We start from the raw sequence: 16,683 nt of genomic DNA on the forward strand, positions 1-16,683 counted from the left end.
TGTCCTTACTTGATTCATTTGGAAATTCAACCTGTGTTTCCCTGTGCCTCGGAGTTCAGAAAGAACTAGACGAAGACGTGTACTCAGGCAGCTCTCAGCTAGGAAGTTCCGCTTTAATGCAAATATCCGTTGCCGGGTCAGGACGCCGCCCGCCAACAGAGGCTGGTTCAGCAGACACCCAACCTCCGGCCCTGTTGTCACTCAAGCGTGGGGCGTGGCCTCTCAAACAGTCCCATCAAGAGCCCCGCTGGGTAAGGTGGGTTGGGGAGACGTGCCATAGCGGCGCAGAAGTCCCCCCTCACTCCAGATCTTGAGTCGCTGATGACATCTGCTTTGCCGCACTGTTTCTCGCGCTGTGATTTGCAGTGGTCGTGGGAGTCATAGGAGGGACTCGAGAAAACCTAGCAATGGTGAGTGGGCTGCCCCGAGATGTGGAGTCGGGGTGGAGGGTCTGGTCGGAACCGGTCGTGGCGGAACTCGGGTCTGCGGATGCCATGCGTGGATGTCGCCGCTCGGACTTCTGTCCCCTTTATCAGTCAGCGTGGATGCGGGGCCGGCAACTGGGCCCCCAGGCGTCGAGTCCTCTCACAGGGCTCACGGGGACTTGGCCCTTGAGCCCGCAGTCCCTCTGAGCAGCTCAGCGCCCGCAGCCCGGCGTCTTCCTCAGATTGTGAGGTTTCCACAAGGGAGGGTCATCAGGGAACAGTCGTGACTGCGTCTGCAGGGATTGTACGCGGGAGGAACAGTGCTCTGTGGAGTTCATCGTCTCTGGCTTCCCCTCTGAGGGCGAGGGACTCGTTTTCTTCAGAGTTTTACAAGTGGTTTTGTTTTTAGAGCGGGGTCTCAAATCCACAGCTCTGCATCACCCCAACTTCCGTCCCCAGCCTAGCTCTGGCAATAAAACCTGAATTTCCAGGTCCTTCCTTTCATTCCCAGAGCCAGCTTCACCTTTCGGATTCACAGCATCATTATAACTCTGCGGTGCATTTCAAAGAGACCCAGTATTTTAACAGTTTATCCTTTTCCCACAGAGCCATGGATGGCTCTTAAAGACTTTTTTTTTTTTTTTTTCATCTGTGGATATTTTATATGAGTAGAAAGCCGAGGAACCACATGGAATCACGTACATTGTATGAAAACCTTTTGCCTCTCCCCGCAAAAGGACACATGCATCCTGTGGGAAGTCTTTAGGGTGGAGTTTATTCCTTGGAAACTTCCACAACATTCTCATCTGTCAACACTGTCTCTCCCGAGGTTTGTCACCTTGAACAGATTTATTAAGTCTGTTTTCCAAGAAAGGAAAAACATATTTAATCAATACAGCTGTAAAGACAGTATAAAATAGTTTAAACAGGCAAGAAAGACGTGACTCTGAGACAAAATAGAATATTTTTGTATTAATTCCATTTGTTAAGAATTTTGCTTTCACTCTTTCTTTCCCTGAACGTGTATAGTAAGTTTCTGAGGCCTGTGCTTACTTCTGGATGTTTTCAAATGAAACTGCAGGGCTTAGACCAAAAGTGTTCAAGTATAATTATTTACAGATGAATTTCTTGCCACAGAAATAGTAATTAACTGACATGTTTTATTCTGGATGGAATAGATATTTGGGGGTTTCTGCTTGAACTACTTGTGTGCCTTACTATTTTCCTTCCTCCTTCACACATAAACACTGGGTTTAGTTCAGTTCAGTTCAGTTCAGTTGCTCAGTCGTGTCTGACTCTTTGCAACCCCATGAACCACAGCACACCAGGCCTCCCTGTCCATCACCAACTCCCAGAGTCCACCCAAACCCAAGTCCATTTAGTTGGTTATGCCATCCAACCATCTCATCCTCTGTCATCCCCTTCTCCTCCTGCCCTCAATCTTTCCCAGCATCAGGGTCTTTTCCAATGAGTCAGTTCTTTGCATCAGGTGGCCAAAGTATTGGAGTTTCAGCTTCAACATCAGTCCTTCCAATGAACACCCAGGACTGATCTCCTTTAGGATGGACTGGTTGGATTTCCTTGCAGTCCAAGGGACTCTCAAGAGTCTTCTTCAACACCACAGTTCAAAAGCATCAATTCTTTGGTGCTCAGCTTTCTTTATAGTCCAACTCTCACATTCATACATGACCATTGGAAAAACCATAGCCTTGACTAGATGGACCTTTATTGGTAAAGTAATGTCTCTGCATTTTAATATACTGTCTATGTTGGTCATAACTTTCCCCCCAAGTGGTAGGCGTCTTTTAATTTCATGGCTGCAATCAGCATCTGCAGTGATTTTGGAGCCCAGAAAAATAAAGTCAGCCACTGTTTCCACCGTTTCCCCATCTATCTGCCATGAAGTGATGGGGCTGGATGCCATGATCTTAGTTTTCTGAATGTTGAGCTTTAAGCCAACTTTTTCACTCTCTTTAACTTTCATCAAGAGGCTCTTTAGTTCTTCTTTACTTTCTGCCATAAGGGTGGTATCATCTGCATATATGAGGTTATTGATATTTCTCCCAGCAATCTTGATTCCAGCTTGTGCTTCATCCAGCCCAGCGTTTCTCATGATGTACTCTGCATAGAAGTTAAATAAGCAGGGTGACAATATACAGCCTTGACATACTCCTTTTCCTATTTGGAACCAGTCTGTTGTTCCATGTCCAGTTCTAACTGTTGCTTCCTGACCTGCATACAGATTTCTCAAGAGACAAGTCAGGTGATCTGGTATTCCCATCTCTTTCAGAATTTCCCACAGTTTCTTGTGATCCACAGTCAAAGGCTTTGGCATAGTCAATAAAGCAGAAATAGATGTTTTTCTGCAACTCTCTTTTTCGATGATCCAGCGGATGTTGGCAGTTTGATCTCTGGTTCCTCTGCCTTTTCTAAAACCAGCTTGAACATCTGGGAGTTCACGGTTCACATATTGCTGAAGCCTGGCTTGGAGAATTTTGAGCATTACTTTACTAGCATGTGAGATGAGTGCAATTGTGCGGTAGTTTGAGCATTCTTTGGCATTGCTTTTCTTTGGGATTGGAATGAAAACTGACCTTTTCCAGTCCTGTGGCCACTGCTGAGTTTTCCAAATTTGCTGGCATACTAAGTGCAGCACTTTCACAGCATCATCTTTCAGGATTTGAAATAGCTCAACTGGAATTCCATCACCTCCACTAGCTTTGTTCATAGTGATGCTTTCTAAGGCCCACTTGACTTCACATTCTAGGATGTCTGGCTCTAGGTGAGTGATCACACCATCATGATTATCTTGGTCTTGAAGATCTTTTTTGTATAGTTCTGTATATTCTTGCCACCTCTTCTTAATATCTTCTGCTTCTGTTAGGTCCCTACCATTTCAGTCCTTTATTGTGCCCATCTTTGCATGAAATGTTCCCTTGGTATCTCTAATTTTCTTGAAGAGATCTCTAGTCTTTCCCATTCTGTTGTTTTCCTCTATTTCTTTGCACTGATCACTGAGGAAGGCTTTCTTATCTCTCCTTACTATTCTTTGGAACTCTGCATTCAGATGCTTATATCTTTCCTTTTCTCCTTTGCTTTTTGCTTCCCTTGTTTTCACAGACAGCCATTTTGCTTTTTTGCATTTCTTTTTCTTCGGGATGGTCTTGATTTCTGTCTCCTATACAATGTCACTAACCTACATCCATAGTTCATCAGGCACTCTGTCTATCAGATCTAGGCCCTTAAATCTATTTCTCACTTCCATGTATAGTCATAAGGGATTTGATTTAGGTCATACCTGAATGGTCTAGTGGTTTTCTCCACTTTCTTCAATTTCAGTCTGAATTTGGCAATAAGGAGTTCATGATCCTAGCCACAGTCAGCTCCCGATCTTGTTTTTGCTGCTGTATAGAGCTTCTCCATCTTTGGCTGCAAAGAATATAATCAATCTGATTTTGGTGTTGACCATCTGGTGATATCCATGTGTAGAGTCTTCTCTTGTGTGGTTGGAAGAGGGTGTTTGCTATGACCAGTGTGTTCTCTTGGCTGAACTCTATTAGCCTTTGCCCTGCTTCATTCTGTACTCCAAGGCCAAATTTGCCTGTTATTCCAGGTGTTTCTTGACCTCCTACTTTTGCATTCCAGTCCCCTATAATGAAAAGGACATCTTTTTGGGGTGTTAGTTCTAGAAGGTCTTGTAGGTCTTCATAGACCTGTTCAACTTCAGCTTCTGCAGCATTACTGGTTGGGGCATAGACTTGGATTACCATGATATTGAATGGTTTGCCTTTGCTCAAAAGCTAGCTCGTGTCATTTAAAATCTCAGTGATCCAAAGGAAGTCCAGGGAGAGTAGAGGTCTGCAGTCAGTGAGCCTCTCTAAGGCCCCCATGAGGCTGCAAGGGGAAGTACTCCAAGACCCAGTTACTTCTTCCTGGGAAGCCTCCTCTTACAGGTGTCCTACATACTCACACGCATCACAGAAGGAGCCTTTATAGTAAGAGATGTAGAGCTTTGGAAAGCTGAGGGTGCACCTTTATGTAAGAGTGGGGATGATGACTTTTTTGAGGTTGTTTTGGTTCCATAAGCCTAGACTTTTTTTTTTTTTTTTTACTTATTTATTTGGCTGCTCCGGGTCTTAGTTGCTGTAGGCAGATCTTTGATCTCCGTTCCAGCAGGCAGGATCTTTACTTGTAGCATGTGGGATCTAGTTCCCTGACCAGGGATTGAACCCAGGCCCCCTGCAGTACGAGTGTGGAGTCTTAGCCACTGAACCACCAGGAAAGTCCTAGACATTTTTAGACATGGTGTTTGAGTTTGGCATCCACAGAGTAGGTGCAGTTAGTATAATTTGTCCACAACAAATTTGCATGCTTACAGAAGAGGGGAGGGCATGTGGCACTCCCAGAGTTCATCACTATGACTGCTCACATGTACCCTGTCCTTCTTAACCAGGAATGACCCACTATAGGTGTTCCATCTCAACTCAAGAGTGTTTAGACCACAAGTCTGGAATATGTTCAACTTTCTGAAAGTGGATTTTTCTTCTGAATTGTAGGGAAGCAGGCTGCTTCCTGGGTTTTTTTTTTAATTTAATTTTTATATTATATTAGAATATAATTGATTTACAATGTTGTGTTAGTTTCAGGTGTACAGCCAAGTGATTCCATTATACATATACATATATCTACTGTTTTCCAGATTATTTTCCCATATTGGTGGTTACAGAATATTGAGTAGAGTTCCCTGTGCTATACAGTAGGTCATTGTTTGTTATCTTGTTTATCTATTTTGATTCCAGTATTTGAGTTTGTTTTCCTTTGGATTCTTTTGTCTTAAATATTGCAACCCTTTAACTAGTTTGCAGTAGCACTTGGGATTTTAAAATGTAAGTTGATTGAAAAAGATGATGTAAGGCAGAAAAATTGTGGAACCAAATAGAATTTTGATTCATTTAGACAAGAGAACCTCAAGATGTAAGATGGGTATATTTAAGTTCTCAGATGTTCTACCTTTAGATCAGTTTATATGCCTGTCTCTAGAGAACTTTGACATTTAAAAGGCTCTACTGTTTCTAAAGTAATGCTCAAAATTCTCCAAGCCAGGCTTCAGCAGTACATGAACCGTGAACTTCCAGATGTTCAAGCTGGTTTTAGAAAAGGCAGAAGAACCAGAGATCAAATTGCCAGCATCCACTGGATCATCGAAAAAGAAAGAGAATTGCAGAAAAACATCTATTTCTGCTTTATTGACTATGCCAAAGCCTTTGACTGCGTGGATCACAATAAACTGTGGAAAATTCTGAAAGAGATGGGAATACCAGACCGCCTGACCTGCCTCTTGAGAAATATGTATGCAGGTCAGGAAGCAACAGTTAGAACTGGACATGGAACAACAGATGGGTTCCAAATAGGAAAAGGAGTCCGTCAAGGCTGTATATTGTCACCCTGCTTATTTAACTTCTATGCAGAGTACATCATGAGAAATGCTGGGCTGGAGGAAGCATAAGCTGGAATCAAGATTGGTGGGAGAAATATCAATCACCTCAGATATGCAGATGACACCACCCTTATGGCAGAAAGTAAAGAAGAACTAAAGAGCCTCTCGATGAAAGTTAAAGAGGAGAGTGAAAAAGTTAGCTTAAAGCTCAACATTCAGAAAACTAAGATCATGGCATCCGGTCCCATCACTTCATGGCAAATAGATGGGGAAACAGTGGAAACAATGACAGACTTTGTTTTGGGGCACTCCAAAATCACTTCAGATGGTGATTGCACCCATGAAATTAAAAGATGCTTACTCCTTGGGAGGAAAGTTATGACCAACCTAGATAGCATATTAAAAAGCAGAGACATTACTTTGCCAACAAAGGTCCATCTAGTCAAGGCTATGGTTTTTCCAGTAGTCATGTATGGATGTGAGAGTTGGACTATAAAGAAAGCTGAGCACCAAAGAATTGATGCTTTTGAACTGTGGTGTTAGAGACTCTTAAGAGTCCCTTGAACTGCAAGGAGATCCAACCAGTCCATCCTAAAGGAGATCAGTCCTGGGTGTTCATTGGAAGGACTGATGTTGAAGCTGAAACTCCAATACTTTGGCCACCTGATGCAAAGAGCTGACTCATTGGAAAAGACCCTGATGCTGGGAAAGATTGAGGGCAGGAGGAGAAGGGGACGACAGAGAATGAGATGGTTGGATGGCATCACCAACTCAATGGACATGGGTTTAGTGGACTGTGGGAATTGGTGATGGACAGGGAGGCCTGGTGTGCTGGGGTTCGTGGGGTCACAAAGAGTCGGACATGACTGAGCGACTGAACTGAACTGAACTATTTCTAAGATAAATGGATTCCTAATTTTTTTAAGGAAAAATATCGTATTTATTTAATTTTCGGCTTCACTGAGTCTGTGTTGCTGTGTATGGGCTTTCTCTACTTGTGGAGTGTTGGGGCTAGTCTCTAGTTTTAGTGCACAGGCTTCTCTTGTTGGGAAACACAGACTCTAGGGCATACACTCAGTAGTTGTCCTATATGGGCTTAGTTGCTCTGCAGCTTGTGGAATCTTCCTCAAGCAAGGATCAAACTCATGCCACCCGCATTGGCAGGCAGATTCTTAACCCCTGAACCACCAGAGGAGTCCCCAATATATTTTGAATAGTTTCTGGTTCTTGCTCTTTTAAATAATTACACATTCTTGATCTTCCAATTAGGCTTATCCTCAAAAGGATATTTTTCTTCCCTTTTTTTGTGTATCTTTTAATTATCTTAATTTTAATATATTTGAATTTGTCTCTGGCTTTGTAGCTCATTCTTTTGCTTATGTGACAATACTCTTTCTATTATCAATAAAATATTTACCTGTAACTTCTAACAGTGGCTTCATTTTGTCTTCACATTTAAATCTTACAGTGAGCAGCCTATTGTCTATGGAATGGAGGGAAATATGCTGCATTTTTTCCAGTTGGATAACAGTTTGTCTCTTATGTAGGCAAACGTTCATGATATTTGCCACTGCTCTCCTGCTCTCTCCTTAATCAGCTCTCCACATATCTGGCCTATGGAAGACACTTTTCCTTTCCTTCGTTCTGTTTGTTTTTCTTTCTGTTAATATTTGTATCATTTGAATTACCATAGAGGTAGACCATCACATTTTTCCATAGGGGACTGTCCAGTTTTGGATATTGCTTCTTCCTGTTCAGTTTGGAGGAGTAGTCTTTATTAAGTCCCTAAAAACTGTCTCAGGGAGACTTCCCTGGTGGTTCAGTGGTTAAGAATCTGCCTGCTAAGGCAGGGGACACAGGTTCAGTCCCTGATCCAGAAAGATCCCACATGCCACAGGATAACTACTGAGACTGGGCACCTGGAGCTTGTGCTCTGCAACAACAGAAGCCACCACAATGAGAAGCCCCTGCACCACAATGAAGAGTAGCCCCCGCACCACAATGACGAGTAGCCCCCCACTTGCCACAGCTAGAGAAAAGCACAAAGACCCTGTGCAGCCATAAATAAATAAAGTTGAAAAAATAACTGTCTTAGGTATTTAACATATTAATATATTTAGCTATTTAATAATTTAATATATCATCTGGGAGAGGTGACATCTGAGCAATGCTGAATTCTTTCTACGAACACGTGCTGTCACTGTACTTATTTCAGTCTACTTGACATCACCCAATAATTTTTTTAAAAATTTTAATGAAAATCACTACATATTTTGTAGTAGTCTTGTTTAGTATTGAATTAAATCTGGTGTGGAGAAAACCAGAAGTAAGCTCTCAAATGTTGTCTCTTGCTGTAATCAGATAGAATGGGCTCAGTTCCAAATAAATTGTGAGTATACATGTGTATTGTGGTTTATCCAGTTTCCAGAGTTGTTTGAGGAGATGTGGGGTTGATCAGGTAGGCATCTTCTGATCAGTTTACCATATACCCTGTTTTTCGCATAAACACATTAGACTTACAGAGGCATGTTTATCTATAAGGTTGTTGAGCTTACTCCCAAAACCACAGATCCTACTGAAAGATGAAATTTGTGAGCAAGCATTTCTAAGGATAAGCAGTCTTGGGCCTGCTAACGTTCACTGTGTCTTTTGCACACAATGCAGTTGGATTTGTTATGAGCAAGCACTGTTGTTCCAGTGAATAAAGAGTAATCAGGGCTACCTTTAGGCAGCTTCTCTTACTCCCTGGACACACAACAAGAGAGATGTTCCTTCATTCATGTTACTCTACTTCAAACATTGTGATGATAAATGGGAGCCTTTTTTCTCTATCCTCCTCATGGACATCAATGGATAATTGGTCTCTCTTAGAGACCAGCATTTAGGAAACTTTTGCCACTGGGGATTCCTATACATAGGATGGGCCATCAAGCTGCTGTGTCCCATGGGGGAGCTCAGAAATAAGAGAAGGTGGAAGGACAGCCTTGAGAGTGGAATCACTTGCTGCTGAAATTAGGGAAAGGATATTTTATTTTTTGAGGAAAGCACTGTTGAACTTTTTATGTTTTTTATAATTTGTGCAACTTCACTCTGAAACTAGTGTAGATTTTAATGAAGCCCTTGCAAGCTTCAAGTCTAAACCTGATCCTCAAGGTCATCAAGGCCCAAATTACAGTTTTATGGTTCTGCCAGAAAGAGGTCTTCTGTGATCACACCATCTCAGTATGGGCAACTCTGCATCCTAAAATTATTTGGAAGCCATTCCGAAGCACATGAATATAGGGATTTTTGTGGAGGTGCAGATTGTCCTGTTTTCCTCCTCACGCCTGGACTCTCACACTGAATAATTTCCTAGCCCCATAAAGTGAGATAGAGAAAGGAAGGCAAAACCCAGCATGTGATAAATATTATACAAATTTTAATTTGTACTCCTCCACAAGAATATTTTCATTCAGCCACCTGGATTGGAGTACTTCCATTAGCATGGAATACTTCAGGACAGTATGTGTAGTTGGATCTTGTTACAAGTTGGATTTCCACAGGACTTTTGGCCTCACATTTGGTGATGGGAATAGAAGAAAAACCTTCCAGTTCTTCACTTGTTATTTGTTAAAACCTCATGCAGATGTGAACCTGTGATTGTACAGTGCTGCACAATATGGTGATTATTAAAGAGGGAGTGGAAAAGTTTTTATCAGAAGGAACTGGTGTACTTAAAATGGAGTTATTTCCTTCATTTGTAGAGCACTTCACTTATTTCTCCAACGTGCTCTGCTGGGGTCCAGCCCCGGTGGATCCAGGGAATTCGAAGCGGGGATGGTGTCGGCGAACTGGATACAATAGCTTTAATTAAATATTAATTAGAGATATAAAGAATAATAGAATAAGGATAGCTCAGCAAGAAAACTCAGTGGAGAAAAGAGGCTGAATAACTTGGTTTACGTGGAAAGCTAATAAAATTCCAATACAAGGAATTTACGTCACCTACATAGGCCACAGGCATCCTCCCATTCTCCCCAAGGAGAGGAGACACTAAGGCCTCCCCGGTCAGATCTTAGAAGCCCAGGCATAATTAGTAGGCTTGACGAGCCTCCACTCTCCAGATGGAAATTCAGCCAGGTGAAAGAAAGAACGACATGGGGAGACCAAACTTCGGTGAACAAGGCCCACACTTTATTTTCCAAAGTAGTTTTTATACCTTAAGTTGGGCATAGAGGATAATGGGGGAAGGGGTAGGGTCAGCAGTAAGCCAGGCTTTCTTCCTGCAAACTTATCATATGCAAAAGTTTAGGTGATTTACATCATCTTCTGGCCCGGAGGCCTGTCAACATTTTAAGATCCTTTTTTCAGAAAACTTTTCTCTAAAGGTGATTATTCTAAAGTCAGGCGCCACCCTCCGAAAGCATTAGATAAAGTTGCATTCCTATAGGGCAAAGGTGTGGTGGGCTATAACAAGAAAAAGAATTAACTCAAGGGTCCAAGGTTACAAACATTAAAGCTACTACTTACATTCCTATACACCAATTATATTAATCAATACACTGCCAGGGACACAGTAGGTAAGGGATATGGAAACTTAGCAGCAAACATTGGCCCAAAGAGTGAAAAACCCTTCACCAATACAATTTCTAATCAATCTTTTAACTGCTCAAAGGAATCTGTATTTAGACAGTTTAGAATATCTCACACCTCTCACAGTTGGGAGGCTCTGAACAATCACATGTGGCCGGAAGGACCTATTCAGGCAGCCTAGAGGACTTCCAAAGGAGTTTGTAGGTTGAAACACTCTTGTCACGCCCAGGAACTTTATTAACTGGAGCTGTAAGTTAACTCTTTTTCAGAGAGAGAGATGGTGGTGAGGGACAGCCCCCCGTAAAGTCAGAGGTGTAGGTGAGAGCACAAAGCAGTAAAGTAGGCAGACTCTGGTTTGGGGGGTTAGTTCCAGGGGGACTCCTGAGGCTCTATCCCGCCTTTTGCATATGCCGAGCCTCCTTCCTCATGACCTTTGCCACGGGCGGAGTTCCTCACGCTGGCTCCCGGCAGTGCTCTATTTATTTAACTATTTATTTTTGGTTGCACTGGGTCTTCATTCCTGTGTGCGGGCTTTCTCTAGTGGCAGCAAGCAGGGACTATTCTTCGTTGCAGTGCATGGGTTTCTCACTGTGGTGACTTCTCTTGTTGTGGAGCACAGGCTCTAGGCACGTGGGCTTCAGTAGTTACAGCCTGTGGGCCCTAGAGCACTGACTCATTAGTTATGATGCGTAGGCTTAGTTACTCCACAGCATGTGGAATCTTCCCAGACCAGGAATCGAACCCATGTCCCCTGCATTGGCAAATGGGTTCTTATCGACTGTACCATCAGGGAAGTACAAGGTGTTCTGTCTTGACAAAGAGAGCAATAGAGACTTGGAATTGGTCAAAGACCAATGTAACAATAAATTCCTTGTGTTAATGATGCTCTTGAATTCATGAGGGAGTATCACCATAGAGTGAGAGTTCTAATGACAAACTTATAGAACAAACATCTGGAGACCACAGTGTCATATGTGAACTTCCTGTGAACTGAGTATAGATTGCTGGTGCTCTTCATCCTACCCATACTCTCACACACAAACTTGGGATGTTTTAGGATTCCGTGACCTTTGAGGATGTGAGTGTGAAGTTCACCACAGAGGAGTGGGGTCTGTTGGATCTAACCCAGAAGAAACTCTACAGAGATGTGATGCAGGAAACCTTCAAAAACTTGACCTCAGTAGGTAAGGGATGATGACATTCTTAATTACTTAATCCTTTAGATAGCCTATGTTGTTTGCTTATCAACATGTTCAAGAGGTAAAATGTGGAAAGAGACTGCATTGGTAAATAAAGCAGGCATGGTCATAGGTCTGTCATGTAAAACTTTTCTCTAATATTTTATAATTTATAATGATTTTTTTGTTGGTCTGCATTATTGGAGAAAGACAGGAAGACTTTAATATTGGAAATCAGTAAGAAAATCATGGGACAAATCTGAGGTGAGTTACACTGACAGGAGAAAGCAGTGTCCCATGACAGAATGTTAGTATGCAATGGCATCTTTTAAAATTTATTTTTTATTAAAGTATAGTTGATATACAATGTTGTGTTAGTTTTAGGTAGTCAGCAAAGTAATTCAGTTACACACACACACACACACACACACACACACACACACACACACATATATATATATATAATATCCATTTTTTTCCTAGTTCTTTTCCATTATAGGTTATTTCGAGATATTGAATATAATTCCCTGTGCTATACAGTGTGTCTTTGTTGTTTATCGGTTTTCTGTCCCCAGTCCTTTCTGCTGTTGTAACCATAAGTTTTTTTCCTATGCCTGTGAGTCTGTTTCTGTTTTGTAGTTAAGTTCATTTGTATCATTTTGGATTCCACATGAAAGTGATACCACATCTTATTTATCCATTCATCTGTCAGTGGAGAGTTAGGTTACTTCTATGTCTTGGCTATTGTAAATAGTGCTTCTGTGAATATTGGGGGACATGTTTCTTTTCAAATTAGAGTTTTTGTCTTTTCTGGATACATGCCCAGGAATGGGATTGCTAGATTATATGGTAATTCTATTTATACTTTTTTGTGGAATCTCCATACTGTTCTCCATAGTGACTATACCAATTTACATTCCTACCAACAGTGTAGGAATGTTCCCTTTTCTCTGCACCCTCTCCAGCATTTATTACTTGTAGATTTTTTGATGATGGCTATTCTGACCAATGTGAAATGACACCTTATTGTAGTTTTGATTTGCATTTCTCTAACAATTAGTAACGTGGAACATCTTTTCACATACCTGTTGGCCATCTGTATGTCTTCTTTGGAGAAATTTCTATTTCAGTCTTCTGCCGATTTTCTGATTGTGTTCTTTGCTTTTTTGATATTGAGCTGTATGAGCTATTTGTATATTCTGGAAATGAATCCCTTGTCAGTCACATCATTTTCAGATATTCTCTCCCATTCAGTAGATTGTTTATTCATTTTGTTTATGGTTTCCTTTGCTGTGCAAAAACTTTTAAGTTTAGTTAAGTTCCATTTGTTTATTTTTGCTTTTGTTTCCATTACTCTGGGAGACAGATCCAAAAAAATATTGCTGTGATTTATATCAAAGAGTGTTCTGCCTATGTCTTCCTCCAGGAGTTTTATAGTGTCCAGTCTTACATTTACAGCTTTAATCCATTTTGAGTTTATTCTGTATATGGTCTTAAGAGAATGTTCTAATTTCACTCTTACATGTGGTTGTCCAGTTTTCCCAACACCATTTACTGAAGAGGCTGTCTTTTCTCTACTGTATATTTTTTCCTTTTTTGTCATAGATTAATTGACCATAAATGCATGAGGTTTTTTCTGGGCTTTCTATCCTATCCCATTCATCTATGTGTCTGTTTTTGTGCCATGACCATGCTGTTTTGATTACTGTGCTCTTGAGGTATATAGTCTGTAGTCAGGGAGCTTGATTCTTCCAGCTTATTCTTCTTTCTCAAGATGGTCTATGCCATGACATTTTAAAACAAAGAAAATAAATCAGCTCAGCCTTAAAATTAATGAATCTTAGAATTGTTGCATCATTTTTTCCCTCAAATTTATCCTAAATGTTGAGTGTATGAAAAATAGTACACTTGGAATTATATTCAGAATCACCGCTTATGAGTGTTACTGTTTTAATAATTGCTGATTATCTTTCAGAGCTTTATTATATTCACTTTCAATTAGAATGTGCAGAAAACCTACACTTTCTTTGTAAATGGTAAAATTTTCATTGTCATAACTATTAATAAATATAATTAATAAGCCATTAATTAATAATATGCTTCTTATTTTTTACAGCTGTCATATGGTAGAGATGCTGTAAAAATAAAGAAGGTAATCATTTAGCCAGATTTCAAATCATAATCAAAAAAAAGGAAACTACTGGAATAAAACTATATAAGTTCAGTATATATGGACAGGTCCTCATGCATCATTCATCCTTTAATAGGCATATGACATCTCATACTACACCAAAATCCTGTGAGTATCAGGAATATGAAGAAAAGCCATATAAATGCAAAGAATGTGGGAAGGCTTTTAAGCATCGTCAATCTAGACATACGCATGAGAAGATTCACAGTGGAGAGAAACCCTATGATTGTAAGAAATGTGGGAAGGCCTTCAAGCTTCGCCAATCCATTCAAAGACATGAAAGAATTCACACTGGAGAGAAACCCTATGAATGTAAAAGATGTGGAAAAGCCTTCGGATATTACCACAACTTTCAAAAACATGAATGAACTCATACTGGAGAGAAACCCTATAGATGTAAGCACTGTGGTAAAGCCCTCAGTTCTCTCTGATACTGTCGAATTCATGAAATAACACACACTGGAGAGAAACCTTATAAATGTAAGCAATGTGGTAAAGCTTTCAGTTGTCCCAGTTACTTTATAAAACATGAGAGAATTCATAGTGGATTGAAACCATATGAATACAAGCAATGTGGTAAAGCCTTCAGTTGTGCCAGTTACATTAGAAGACATGAAAGGACACATACTGGAGAAAAGCCCTATGAATGTAAAAAATGTGGTAAGGCCTTCAGTTGTTCAAGTTCCTTTCGAAAACATGAGAGAACTCATACTGGAGAGAAACTCTATGAATGTAAGCAATGTGGTAAAGCCTTCAGTAATTCTAGATCCTTTCAAAGTCATGAAAGGAGACACAGTGGAGAAAAGCCCTATACATGTAAAAATTGTGATAAAGCTTTCGCTTGTCCAAATTCCTGTCAAAAACATGAGAGGACTCATTCTGGACAGAAACCCTATGTATGTAAGGAATATGAGAAAGTCTTCAGTTCTCTTACAAAATTTCAAAGATACATGATGAAGTACATGGGCTATGGACCTTATAAATGTAAAGACTGTGGGAAAGTCTTTGATTGTCCCAATTACTTTCATTGTCATGAAAGGACTCACAGTGGAGAAAAGCCATATAAATGTAAGGAATGTGATAAGGCCTTCAGTTTTCCTTGTTGTCATCAAATATATGAAAGAAGTCATACTGGGGAGAGGCCCTATGAATGTAAGCAGTGTGGTAAAGCCTTCACTTACCTCAGTTCTATTTGAAAACATGAAAGAACTCATACTGGAGAGAAATCCTGTGAATGTAAGGAATGTGGAAAGGCCTTTATTTATTCTTCAGATGTTCAAAGACACATGATCGTGCATACTGGTGATGGACCTTGCAAATGTAAGGACTGTGGGAAAGGCCTTGATTGTCCTAGTTCATTAAGAACACATAAAATCACTCACACTGGAGAGAAACCCTGTTGATGTAGAACTTGTAGTAAAGCCTTCCCAGTTCTTGTTGAAACCATGAAAAAAATCCATAATGGAAAATAGTGCCATAAATGTAAAAAAGTATGAAAGGCTTTATTTGTCCCAGTTCATTCCAAATAGATAAAAGAGCTCACACTAGAGAGGAACCCAATTTTTGTAAACAATATGGCAAAGCCTTCAGCTTCAATATGGCAAACCACTCCCAGTTATGTTCACATACATGGAAGAACTCATACCAGGGAGAAAATGAATGAAAAGAATGTGGAAAACCCCTCATATATCACGCATCCCTCCCAGGACACATGAGAGTACACACTGGAGAGAAATGTTACGTATGTAAGGAATGTGGGAAAGCCTTTAGTCCCATTTCTTTGGGAAGCCACAGAAGGACTGGAGAGAATTGTATTGAATGTAAACTATGTAGGAAAACCTTCACTTGCCCCACGTCCCTACAAAAAACCATATAAAAATGTACATGGGATAGAAACCTTATAACTGAAAAACAAGGGAAACTTCCAATTTTAACAAATATTTTCAAAGTCATGTGAAAATTCTACTGGAAAGAAATCATCCATGTAAGTACTATTATGGGTAAGCTGTCAGAAAATTCACAACATGAAATAAATTTTGTGCATATATTTTCTTTATAAGTTGACTCATTCTCAAAGTGATTTTCTATTGTATGGATTTGTAATTAGTTTTACAAGTATTCATTGAGGTGAGATAAGTTTGTAGGTACTTATTAAGCAATCAGTTTAGTCGCTCAGTTGTGTCTGACTCTTCACAACCCCGTGGACTGCAGCACACTAGGCTTTTCAGTCCATCACCAACTCCCGGAGCTTACTCAAACTCATATCCATTGCGTCAGTGATGCCATCCAACCATCTCATCCTCTGTCGTCCCCTTCTCCTCCTGCCTTCAATCTTTCCAAGCATCAGGGTCTTTTCCAATGAGTCAGTTCTTTGCATCAGGTGGCCAAAGTATTGGAGTTTCATCTTCAGCATCAGTCCTTCCAGTGCACATTCAGGACTGATTTCCTTTAGAATGGACTGGTTGTATCTCCTTGCAGTCCAAGAAACTCTCAAGAGTCTTCTCCAACACCACAGTTCAAAAGCATCAATTCTTCAGCACTCAGCTTTATTTATAGTCCAACTCTCACATCCATACATGACTACTGGAAAAACCATAGCTTTGACTAGACAGACCTTTGTTGGTAAAGTAATGTCTCTGCTTTTTAATATGCTGTCTAGGTTGGTCATAGATTGTTGGTTCCACATTCTTTTCTTCCAAGGAGCAAATGTCTTTTAATTTTATGGCTGCAGTCACCATCTTCAGTGATTTTGGAGCCCCCCAAAATAAAGTCTGTCACTGTTTCCATTGTTTCCCTATCTATTTGCCATTAAAGTGATGGGACCAGATGCCATGATCTTAGTGTTGAGTTTTAAGCCAACTTTTTCACTCTCCTCTTTCA

General features: G+C 40.6%; 1 protein-coding gene and 1 pseudogene across 1 annotated transcript in view; both read left to right on the forward strand.

The window, feature by feature from the left end:
• Positions 1–249: 249 nt before the first annotated feature.
• The window catches only part of LOC113895979 (zinc finger protein 709-like), a 74,466-nt gene continuing 58,032 nt past the window's right edge, over positions 250–16,683 (forward strand). The window contains exons 1-2 of the mRNA XM_027547859.1: positions 250–410; positions 11,492–11,618. The gene's annotated coding sequence lies outside the window, so the exon portion shown is untranslated. The remainder of the gene's footprint in view (positions 411–11,491; positions 11,619–16,683) is intronic.
• LOC113895980 lies at positions 13,770–15,850 on the forward strand (annotated as a pseudogene).

Source organism: Bos indicus x Bos taurus, chromosome 7 (assembly GCF_003369695.1).
Source record: "Bos indicus x Bos taurus breed Angus x Brahman F1 hybrid chromosome 7, Bos_hybrid_MaternalHap_v2.0, whole genome shotgun sequence".
Lineage (NCBI taxonomy): Eukaryota > Metazoa > Chordata > Mammalia > Artiodactyla > Bovidae > Bos > Bos indicus x Bos taurus.